The sequence below is a fragment of the Phodopus roborovskii genome, unplaced genomic scaffold (assembly GCF_943737965.1).
Source record: "Phodopus roborovskii unplaced genomic scaffold, PHOROB, whole genome shotgun sequence".
Lineage (NCBI taxonomy): Eukaryota > Metazoa > Chordata > Mammalia > Rodentia > Cricetidae > Phodopus > Phodopus roborovskii.
In genome coordinates, this window is record NW_026125052.1 from 22,118,688 (window position 1) to 22,131,417 (window position 12,730).

General features: G+C 44.7%; 1 protein-coding gene across 1 annotated transcript in view; it reads right to left on the reverse strand.

Annotated features, from left to right (window-relative positions):
- The window catches only part of Pitpnc1 (phosphatidylinositol transfer protein cytoplasmic 1), a 252,775-nt gene that overhangs the window by 159,049 nt on the left and 80,996 nt on the right, over positions 1–12,730 (reverse strand). The gene's annotated exons all lie outside the window — the stretch shown is intronic.

Sequence of the window (12,730 nt, forward strand, 5' to 3'; positions counted from 1 at the left end):
GTTAGTGATGGATGGGGCCACGCGGCTTACACAAGCCTACCTCCGTGTAGGATTGGGCAGCCTCTCCTTGCTACTCTTCCCAGTGTGGCCAAGCTAAATGACTCTTCTTTCTCTGCTTTCCACTCTTTAATTGGCCTATGGAGGACAGGTGGCCTGGGCCTCACTTGTTAAGGCCTTGACCCTAACGGCGATGACACCGCCACCCTCAGATGGATATGAAATTCACCCAGCCATGCACAGACACTTTCCTCACTGGGGATCACACGCCGGTAAGAAAGCCTTTAAAGGTCAGTTTACAACTTCTCAGAAAAACACTCATTAATCACCATGAGGTATCCTATACACATCCAATAAAATAAATAAATAAAAATGAAAGATCACAGCCCCAGGCCTCTCACGAGCATGGTGCCCACAGTGTTTTCCCCCCCCCCCCCCCGCCATCCTAGTCCTGATCTTACAGGGATGTGTGGAAGTGTCCCTATAAATTACCACGTGTTTTGGGGGTGATGGGGTTACAGTGTTGAGTGTCCAATCCGAGGCTATACAAGCACTCCACTATGGAGCCAGATCCCTACTCCTGTACATTTTAATTTGCTGGTTTCCCTCCATCATCCAAAGTGACAAAATCCTTTAACACATGACAATCTAAAGACCATGGACTACAGAGGCTCCCTGCTGTGTAAGCTGAGACTATAATTTCTGACAGATGTTAGTGAACTTGGGGATCCCTGGGGTGTGGACTTGGTACCTATAACCCCAGATGGCAGGGGAGGTGCCTTGACTCCGTCCATACCCATGTGACCCAGAAGGCATTTCTCAATGAATCACCCGGCATGACTCATGGCAGCTCCCACATCTGGCAGATATGGGTTACATCAGTCCTTAGTGTCCTGTGTGTTCCTGGGAACGCTCTGCCCAGAGTCAAGAGCACCAGCTGTAGTGGACGGCTACATTCACACGCCTCCTTGTCATGCGTCATACTAACGCCACACACTATGGGGGCTGGCCCCAGTTCCCAGTCCTAGAAGCCTGAGCTGGCTGAGAGAAGGCCACCTTCCTTCCTGTCCCTTTCTCATGGGCCTAACACATCACCAGGAAAGGCAAATTTCTTGCCCACAGCAATATGGAATTCTCCGGAAGCCAGCAACAGCTCCATGATGTTGATGGTGGGGTGCAGAGGCTGACTAAAAACTAAACCTGAAGACTTTCAATGTTCTACAAATAGAAGAGAAAAAAAAAAAAAATCCGAATAAGGCCCTGGGGAAAACTTGCTTTGGCCTGTGGTTGATTGTGATCTGAAGGTAACAATTTTCATGGCACACTCCATTGGAACCAGACTGTCAGTGGCTGGCCATGTCACTTAAAGAGTCCTCAACTCTGTTAACAAGTCTCCTCTCCATGGCAAGATGGTCCTGTTTTCTTATTAACTACAGATTCTTCTAGATCTTTCTTTCCTACCCTTTTATTTGCTGACCGGAACTTCCCTGAAAGCGCTTCTGGGGCTCTACCCATTGCTAGGCGCACGCTGTGGGAAGCCTCTTTGGCATTCTGTTCAGTTCAGCTGGGACATAATGACGCTCATCACGCTCATCCCGTTACTGTCTCCGGGCCTCTCCACCACCCTTCAACTCCACCTGCTCATTCCCAGAGTCAGAGGGGATGTTTTTTAAAATATCATTAATTTCATTCTTCCAGCTGGCTTGCTGATCTGTGTCCTGATTTTAAAGCCAAGACCAAAAAAAAAAAAAAAAAAAGCTGACAGAATACTTTGTCATTTCTGGTTGGATAATGAAACACACAAAAGTGTGGCCCAAGTTGTATTCTTTGTTCTGAAATATGTCGTGTAGATTTATTAATTAGGAAAAGATTAGGCTGGGGGTGTAGTTCAGTTGGTAGCTCTTGCCTGGCACTCATGAAGCCCTGGGTTTGATAGCCAGCTCTGGAGAGGCAGAGGCAGGAAGATCAAAGATTCAAGCTCAGTTTCAGCCAAATAGGGAAGTTTAAGGTCAGCCTAGGCCAAAAACAAGGTTTAAAGTGTACTTCAACAGTCAAGTGCTAACCCAGTATTAGGGAGTTCTGGGTTCTAACCCCAAAAGAAAGAAAGAAAGGAAGGAAGGAAGGAAGGAAGGAAGGAAGGAAGGAAGGAAGGAAGAAAATAAGTTCATTAAAAAATAAAAACTAATAAAAATATGAGGCAACTAGGTAAGGTTATTTCTAAGCCTTTGAAATACCAGCTAGGTTTGTTTGTTTGTTTGTTTTAATCTATAGATGTATCCTAAAAAAAGAAGAAGAGAGACAGAGATGGAAAGAAAAACATGCTGACCCAGTCGTGGATGGGATACTAGAGGGCCCAGAGAGTTGTACATTAAGCCTCCTAGAGGCTGGCATTACTCTCCAGATGTCAAATTTGCTACATCAGCATCTCTGGGAGTCAGCAGTCCGCATCAGGAGGCTGTGGGGGTGGGGCTGGGATTCCCCTGAGCAGCCCACAGGAAGTACTGGTTCCCATAGAGGCTACAGGAGCTGCATGTCTAGACCACAACTCCAAAAGGAAAGAGAAGGAAGAGGAAGGGAAGCGTCAATTACAAGAGAGGGTCAAGTTGAAACAAGGCCACCCTTCCCCAACACACATGTGACACCACAAGTTGATGCCGCATGGGCAGGGAGGAGAAGGAAGCAGAGCCAGCACTCAGGTCTTGTGCACTCTGTGTGTGTGTGTGTGTGTGTGTGTGTGTGTGTGTGTGTGTGTGTGTTGGGGGGGGTGGTCCTACATTCTCAGGGCACTTTCCTTTCTTAAAAATAGTAAATATAAAAATCGCCTGGGGGGGGGTCGCCATGTGATCCAGCAATCCCAGAGCACATGGCTTGAAGCAGGTGTTCGCACATCCATCTTCACCGAGGCACCATTTACCGCCGCCCCAAGGAAGCAAGCCAAGTCAAGTGAGTGGATGGAGGAAATGCGGTAGAGAAGGGAGAATTACTCTGTACACGCAGGAGGGCTGGAGAGACGGCTCGGTGGATAAAAGTGCTTGTCCTGTAAGCCTGATGACCTGAGTTTGATCCCCAGAAACCACAACAGAAGGAAAGAGCCAACTCCTGACCGTTGTCCTCTAACCTCCAAGTGTGTGCACCCATACGGTCACCTACCCTCCCCACACAATCAGGGGCTCTTGCTGATTTTGGAGAGGACTTAACTCTAGCTCCCAACACACAGGTCAGGCAGTTTACAAACACCTGTAACTCGGGGTTCAGGGGATCTGATGCCCTCTTCTGGCCTCTGAGAGTAGCTGCAGTCACGTGTACATGCCCATACACAAACACACACACACACACACACACACACACACACACACACACACACTTATTGCTTATATCTCACTGTAATTTCAAAAATTAAACAAAACATGCAGCCAAAAGACTTGCTTAGCTATGCTCAGGTGTTGGTGAAGGTCACTGAGGAGACTGTCTCAATCTGTAAAATCGTGAGGGCTGAAATCTGTGCCCAGTATGTACTCCAGGCCAGAGGACTCTAGTGGGCTAGCTTTAAGAGGACTCAAGAGAAGCTGGCATTTCCCCAGGACCTGTTGAGGGCCGGCTGGCAGGCTTCAGAGTCCACATTACATAACCATCATGCTGCCCGCTTCCAAAGTCTTACAACACGAGGTGAACTACGATGGACTCCAGGCCCATGGCAGTCAACTGATACTGAGGGTGACTTCTAGTCCCCAGAGCCACTATTTACTAGCTGAGCGACTCTGCTTTTCTCTTAGATAAGTTGATTCAAACATTATTTTGAAAGAGGAGTTTATCTTTCATCTTTTTCCTTCAGTTTTTCTGAGTATTCTAGGTGCAAAGAAAAACTCCAGCAAGAAAATAATCCAGCTTGCAACTGCTCTTTTGGGCTCTTTAGCAGTGCAGACCTTTTGAGAGGGCAAACTTTCTCCTCCCAGTAACAGATGGATGGAATGGAGTTTCTCTGTGATCTGTGATTTGGACCCTCTTTCTCCATTAGCAAGCACTGTGTGGTAACCCTGTACAGGGATGGGACAGGAAGGCTTTTCCTGGGGGAAATCACTTGTGCTCTTGGATGCTGGACCCTGAGTCCATGCATCTGAACTCTGGCCAAGCATCTGAGTAAAATGGTCATACTCCTCCATCCTCAGGCCAGCAGCCCTGGAGCCCAGCTTGGAGCGCTTGGCCTAGAAAGTCATGCCTGTTGGCTCACTATGAAGTCCCAAAGTTTGTCAGCTGCGAAAATTTAAGGTTTCCCCTTTCTAGACTTTACAAATCAATAGTTCTACCAAAAAGTCCACCACTCCACAGGAGCCCAGAGAAGCACCTCTTGTCCGGGGCATCCTGGGAACTCAAATGTGCCCAGAGAAACCTCACATGTCTCATTGGTATGGTTTTGCATCTAGAGACAGAAATGTCTTAGATCCAGACAGAGATGTCTCCAGATCAAAGCATAAAGGATGACGGGAAGATGGGTTCTTTGTCCATGGTAGTCAGGAGGAGTTTAACTTGATGGTGTGATTTTTAAAGTTTGTATACAATAAAGTTGTAAGTAGCACTCTTACTATTCCCCACACACACACATCCCCCTTATACCCGTTTAAGAATGAGTTGTACAGGCTAGTGGTGTAGCTCAGCGGCAGAGCGGTGGCCTAGCATCCCCAAGGCACTTTACTTGGCTCTAGCACCCCAAACCAATGAATACATTTATGACGGTCTACCTCAGAGTACGCCGTTTCTGGAACACTGAAAGGGGGTGATAGAGGTCTCCCATGTTCCTTGCTGCTCATATCCTCTACTCGAGCTTAGATGCTGACCCATCAAGTCTCTTCCTCAGTGTGTGGTTGGATTGAAGGCATATTCTTCTCCCAGACTCATCTGCTTGTCCTTGGGGTGGAGGAGATGTAAGCTGGCGATCCCACTCGGGGACAGAGCACAAAGCAATGTGTACACGGCCCTGGATTTTATCTCTAGCACCGCAGAAATTAAAAGGAAAGTAAGAGGAAGAGGGGAAGGGAGGGGAAGGAGAAAAGTGGAAGAAAGGAAAGGCCCAGGTGAAGTGGCCAATACCCACAAACCCCAGTACTAGGGGGTGACGGCAAGGGATTCTAAGTTCAAGGCTGGCCTTGGCTATGCAGTGAATGTGAGGCCAGCCTGAGAAGTGTGAGATCCCGTCTCAGTGGAGAAGAAAGCATCCCTTTTGCTCTTGATTACAAAGTTCTGGGAGATCTGGAAGCATGACATAAAACAGAATGTATGCCGGACTTGGTACCGTCTCAGACCAGCCCTGTCCTTGCTAGGACTGTGTGGGAGACACAAGCTCAAGAGAAACTACATGCAGACCACACCCAAGAGGAGGAAGAACAGTCTTCCTCTTCGCCTGTTATTACAAGCACACAGCAAGCACTACAATTTCTCCATCAATGAGTGAATTCAGCTCCTGAAGTAAAACAGCACCATCGATAGGGATTGAGTGTTCAGTTTATATACAGCCCAGAACTAAGATAATATACTACATTCCATCACACTGCCAAGACTCTGAGAACATTTTATATACAGCCCAGAACTAAGATAATATACTACATTCTACCACACTGCCAAGACTCTGAGAACATTTTTTTTTTTTTTTTGGCACATTTAGACAACAGTATGGACACAAATTACGTAAAGGGAGAATTTCCTGAGTGTACATCATGAAAACTACGCTCAAACGTGCTAGGAGTAGGTATTCAGTGGCACACACTGACACGGGAAAGTTGAGTTTAATCAATGGCAACTTTGGATGTTTGCCTTCATACCTTGAAACATCACCAAAAGAATAGTTTTAGTGTTGTTTCTGAGTTCATTTAAAGCAGTTGCATTTTTATGACAGAACCACACAAGTTACTAAACCCCACAGCCCTTTAATCTACATTGCACACTAAGCTAACACATTGAAGCTGGCCTAGAGGCACCATCCTTAGGCTGGAATGCTGACACTGGAGATTTTGCTTCTTTTTTCTTTGTTAGCCTCTTGACATCTTAAGAGTCATCTTTAATAACAGTTCCCTGTCTCTCCGATGTCCCTCACCTCCTGACATTGCCTCAGTAAGTCATTTCTTCTCCCTCTGAAGCACTCACTAGCTGCAGCGTCTGAGGGGCCGGACTCCCAGGTACTGGAGTCTAGCACACTGCCTGGGGGGATACAAAGAGGTAAAACCCAGAGGGAATGGAAGCTTCATTGTGCTCCGCCCTGCTCCATGCGATTCCCACCCTGCTTGCAAGAAAAGTGTAGGTTTTGTTTTATTTTGAGGGAGTGGTGGCGCACTAGGATGCGGACCTGTATGTGTCCTACACACAATGAGGCACTGTAGGCAAGTAGGTAGGTCAAGGACCATGTGGCTAACACAACCTAGGTTCAAATCCTGCCTCTGACCCTCCCCAACACAACTCATCTGTCATCCGGCCTGAGTTCTCTGTCTCCCTTTTCCTAGGACAAGAATACTAGATATAACCATCCAAGAGTCAAAATAAAATAACACCTATAGTCTGGAGGCTGAAGCTGAAGCTCAGAGGGTAGAATGCTCGCCTAGAACGCATGAAGCCCTAGGATTTATCCCTAGCACCACACACATACTACCACTACCGCATGGCAAGCAGAAGATGGAAGTTCAGGGTCATCCTCAGCTACAAAAAGGTTGAGGCCATCCTGGACTACATCTACATGAGACCCTGTCTTCTCTTACTTCCCTAGATCCCCTGGTTTTTCGTGTCATCCGTCCCCACTACCACCACCACTACACACACAACATACCTTTCTTATGTTATTTGGCCTCATATTTTTACAGGTTCGACTAATTGGTTAAGTAAGAGCCAGCATGCCCCCAAATTAGCTCCACAGACTTAAATATTCTTCAGAACAAGGTCAGATGTAAATTAACAATGACAGCAGCCCCGAGAGAATCAGACCCACTTATGTGGTGACTGAAGTAAGGATGAATGATTTGATGTCAGGACAGGATGGTCCCAATTTAGAACAACAAAACATTTCAACGGAGGTTCATGTTTTTAATGTGGAAAAAAAAAATGCCTATAAATGACCCCGAGCTTCACAGAAATCTAATTAGGCAAAGTTGAGCAGCAGCCAACAACAACTCTCCAAGATGAACGCTATGCTCATCTCATGGAAAGGAAAATGGAATGGAAAAGAATTAGTTAAGGGGCTAGGGATATGGCTCATCCAGCAAAGAACCTGAGCTTGGTCCCCAACACTCACAGAAAAGGGCTGGGTATAGAGGTAGGCACTTGTAATCCCAGCGCTGGGGAGGCAGAGGCAGGCAGATGCCCAGAGCTCGGTAGCCAGCCGGTCTAGCGGGATTGGTGAGCTGTGGGTTCAGTGAGAGACCTTGTCTCAAGGGACGACATGTGAAAGAGTGACACTTCTGACCTCCACATCCATGGGCACACATGTATTCTACACAAACTACACACACACACAAGCACACAAATATTAAATAGTTAATAAAGGCAATACTAATTGGGTTCAGTAGGTTATATATATATATATATATATGCACACATATATATATATACACATATACATACATATATGGAACAATAATAATTATAGAAGAAGGGATATGAATTTCATATCTCAGAGAGGGGGAGGATGCCAGAGGAGTTGGGGGGGGGGGGAAGAAAAGGGTGGAGATGATATAAATATAGTTTTCTCATGTATGAAATTCTAAAAGCAAATTTAAAATTATAAAAAAGATGAGAAAAATAGCTATCACGTTCCCATACCAGTTACATCAGAAAATTCCACTCTCACCCGTGACAAAATGGAGCTATTCTTTGAAAGTTAAGATCTGCTTTTCAATAGGAGAACCTCGGAGTGCGCTGGGGAGGCAGCTCGGCCGCCAGAGGACTTTCTTAGCATGCACGAAACTCTAAGTTCTACTCCTCTGAGCCAGCATGGCAACACACACATGTGATCCCAGTGTCAGGGAGCTGGGAGAAGGAGGATTGGAAGTTCGGCATCATCCCACGTTCAAGGCTAATTTGGGATACATGGAACCTCCTCTTACAAAGGGAAGTTACAAGGGGGCTGGAGAGATGGTTCAGTGGTTAAGAGTGCTTGCTGCTCTTGCAGAGGACCTGGGTTCAATTGCCAGCACCGACACGGCGGCTCACAACCATCTGGAACTCTGGTTCCAGGGGATCCAGTGTCTTCTGACCTCCAAGGGCACCCGGCATGCATGTGGTGCATGTACACACACATGCAAAGGTGAACACATATGAAATAAAATAAATAAACCTTAAAAACAAGCAAACACCAGAAAAGAGCGGCAGTATGAATCTGCCAGCAGCCTAGACACGAAGGCTATCTCATTCATGTAAGCTGTCGGCCTTACAGTGAGAACTCCCAAGCTGCTCCCTGGTGGGTGAGTAGATGATGGATAGATAGACAGAGGGATTTTTATAGTCCTGGAAATCAATAAGCCTATGTCATAAACATTTCCCTAAGAACAGTATAATGATTAAGTTAGCACTGGAATCCATGTAGCAACTCATCCTCATTTCAAACACGAGAGCAACTTATTCTAAAAGGCAACACAGCTTTTTCAACTCTTTGGCCCTGTCATAATGAGAAAGAAATGTCTGTTGATGTCCTCACTGTGCGACGCCAGCTCTCCCCACTCTGAAGCAGGTAGACAGGGAAAGAGTTCTTTCTCTGGAGAGGCTCTGGCTGTGAAACATCCTGACAAAACTGGCTGCAAGTCTGAGTTCTGTCCCAAATGGGTTTCTTATTCACACAAATCAAAACACATCCCTCATCTTCCCTGAGACATCCCACAATCAGCGGAACATGCAGAACGCAGCAGGCTGCCTCGCTCCCACCCCAGCCCAGCTCAGTGTCATCCCCATTCCAAACCAGAGACTGGACAGTCTAAAGCAGGAAACAACAGAATTCTACCTGAGATCCCCATCGGCGGTTCGAAACAAGCGAGGTAACCACTAGAACGTTGGTATTAAGAGACCCAGGTACCCTGGGGCCTGAAGAACCGAGAACAGACAGTCAGACAGAAAGACCTACAGTGAGTCTTTACCTCTTTCATACCTTTGATTTTCATCTACAAAACCAGACAAATAGATCATTCTTCCCCCCCCCCCCCCCCCGGTTGAGACAGGGTTTCTCTGTGGCTTTGGAGCCTGTCCTGGAACTACCTCTGTACACCAGGCTAGTCTCGAACTCACAGAGATCCACCTGCCTCTGCCTCCCGAGTGCTGGGATTAAAGGTGTGTGCCACCAACGCCTGGGTGATCATTCAATGTTTTAAAAGATAATGTATTTAACTTTATTCCATGTATATTGCTGTGAGGGTGTCAGATCCCCTGGAACTGGAGTTACAGACATTTGTGAGCTGCTATGTGGGTGCTTGGAATTGAACCGGGGTCCTCTCAACCACTGAGCCATCATCTCTCAGCCCCATCATTCAATTTTTAATTTTTAAAGGTCTTGCCAATTGTCGAAATCTTTATTTAGAGATTAATAACCCCCCCCCAACAATGCCATAAACTACTTTTCAAGTCTAGGCCTCATTTGCAGTGATTCTTAAGATTTATTTAATTATACGTATGTGTCTGTGTGATATGTACATGCTTATGGTGGTGAGAAGTATCTGATCACCCTGGAACCGGAATTACAGGTGGTTGTGAGCCTCCTGGTATGTAAGAAGCCCCAGTTATTCTTACAGGCTCATGTTGTTTTTGTTTGTTTGTTTTTCTTTTCATAAAATGATCATTGAGGCACTGGGTCGTTTTTTCCTGTTTCTCTTCAAGTGTTTCATTTCACTGCATGGAATATTGGGAGACCCCAAGTCAGAAGCAGGTAACTCCACTGTTTATAAGAGATCATAGCTGGGATAGAATAAAACAAACAACACGTTTGACTTTGGACAGATCTGTGAAAAAGCCATATACATACATATATATATATATATATATATATATATATATATATATATATATACACATACACACATTTTATGTGTATGTTTGCATGTGTACGGTGCCTGCAGAGGCCAGGCCAGAAGAGGGCATCAGATCCCCTGGAACTGGAGTTACAGGCAGTCCAGAGCTGCCATGTGAGTGCTATGAATAAAACCCAGGTCCTCTACAAGAGCAGCCAGAGCTCTTAACCACTGAGCCTCTCTCTAGCACCTTATTTGTTTGTTTGTTTATTGTTTTATTTGCTGAAATTCCATAGAGACATCTGGTGTATTGCAAAAGACACAAAATTCCATCCTGTTTTGATGAAATTGCTTTGTATGGCTAAAAGTCTATTGTGGGACTGGAGACATGGTTCAACTGCAGCCTTAAACAAAGCTCTTGCAGAGAGCATGACATCACTTCCTTGAGGAACATGTGCTTTTGGGGGTGTCTCCTGATAATCTCTTTTATTAACCCTAATGCTTAAGCCTATATATTTTTAAAAGTTTATTAACTCTACCCAACCCCCCCCCAAAAAAAAGTCTATCAGAAACAGAAAGAAAATTTTCTATCCAAGAAAGTGAAAGAGCCCCTTCTATTTAATAGTTTATTCTGCCATCCGGATGTATTTCAGAAATAACCTATGTAAGATAAGCAAGTCAACACTTCAAAGCCATAAATAAATGCTTATAAATCTTTCATATAAAAGATGGTTTTCAGGGCTAAAGAGACGGGTCAGACGACAAGAGCACTTAATGTTGTTAGCACCATGTTGGATGGTTCACACCACCTACCTATAACTCCAGCTCCATTGAAATCAGACTCCCCCTCCTGGCTTATGCAGGAACTGCATACATGTGGCATATAGTCACTCAGACACACACACACAAACACACACACACACACACACACACACACACACACACGGATTTTGTTTGTTTTTCAAGACAGGGTTTCTCTGTGCAGTACTGGCTGTCCTGGAACTTGCTCTGTAGAGCTTGAAGGCTGGCCTTGAACTCAGAGATATGTCTGCCTCTGCCTCCTCTGGAATGCTGGGATTAAAGGCATGTACTGCCATCACCACCTGGCTACACGAATAATTTTTTTAAAGGATAGTTTTCACATTATTCTTCTTCCAAGACATTTTATGTGCAAAGGCTAGTACATATTTAACAAAGAATTATGCAAAGTAAAGCTTACTTAGAGCCTTAAAGTGTTTTTTTTTTTTTTTTTAAGTCAGTAGACAAATATAATTCGGTTCCCTTGTGATGTACAAGGTCACGATAGCCTTGAAATGTCACAAAACAAATAGATTTATTTCTTATGTAAATGCAAGCAATCCTGGCAGTTTACTGAAGCAAAAATGCAAGCTCTTCAATTCCTCTAACCCCACCTCATGACCTAGGCTGATGTTCCACTCTGGGCTTCTTGAGATATTCTTCTTGTACGTCACATGGGCAATTTTGAATCTTTCTGCCAGTCTCATTTCTCAACCAGACTGTCGCTCCCAAGAAACCAAACTGTGTCCCCTCCTGTCCATTTAATTCCCAAAGGATGTGCCCTCTGAAGGCACCTAATCTATAACCTCACTTCCTTTAATTTCTTCATCTTGCTTCTTATTACACAGGTAATATATTTAGCAGGGACTGCGGGCCCCTCAGAAGAATTCATTTCCTCTTTCTTCCACAACAGCACTGGAGCTGGTCACACAATCACTGACAACTCTGCACATCAAGGGACTAGATCCGGAGATATACGGGCTACTTTAGAAACAGGGCCATGGGAACCGTGGCTCTCCCACGCCCACTGGTCATTTAGGTGACAAGGCCCTGAGGAATGAATGGTCAGGTCACAGGCAGGAAAGACTCTGGATCTGTCTATAAAGGCAGCAGAGCCATCTACCCTTCTAGAATATTCTCTGTGCCAGTGGAGGAGTTCCCTTTTTAAAGGACATAGTTGGATGCCTTGTTTCAGCACCCTGACCTTTTCATGGTGATGGATGTGTGCATTTATCATGGACATAATGAGAATATATGTAAAGCAGAAGAAAAAAATCACCTGGGCCCTCTTCTTCCTACCTAGGCCTTATTGATATTTTAGAGCAATTCTTTCTACACTTGCTGCTTTGCAAACAAAACAAAACAAAAATCCAAACAGATTTTCTACAGAAATGAGACCATATTGTCTTAGTACTTTTTCTCATTTAATATCATCTTCTACTTAATACACTGATTTTTTTTCCAAATAAAAATAACACCATATCATTTTCATGACTATATAGTATTTCACTGTTTGGGTATCCCAGAATTGGTATAACTCATCTTTCATTGTTAGATCATTGAGGTTGATTTTTTTGCTGTTGTTATTGATGTTTTGAGTCTGGTTTCCTTTCATTCTTTCTTTCTTTTGTTGCCTTTTAAAAATTCAATCACAGGGTCAACAAGACAGCTTAGTGGGCCTGCCACTGAGCATGATTAAATGAGTTCAACTCATGGGTCTCACATGATAAAAGGAGAGCTGACTCCCACAAGCTTTCCTCTGATACGTTCACGTGCTTGCACATGCAAACACACTAAATGTTATAATCCAGTGTGAACTTTTAGATATGTCGCATATTGTGACTTTCTTCTACATTCTATTCTCCTCTTGGAGGGACTCTTTGATGTTGCTAATTATTATTTTGTGTTTTGTTTTATTGAATCAGGGTCTCATACAGCTCAGGCTGTCCTTAATTAAACTCAATATG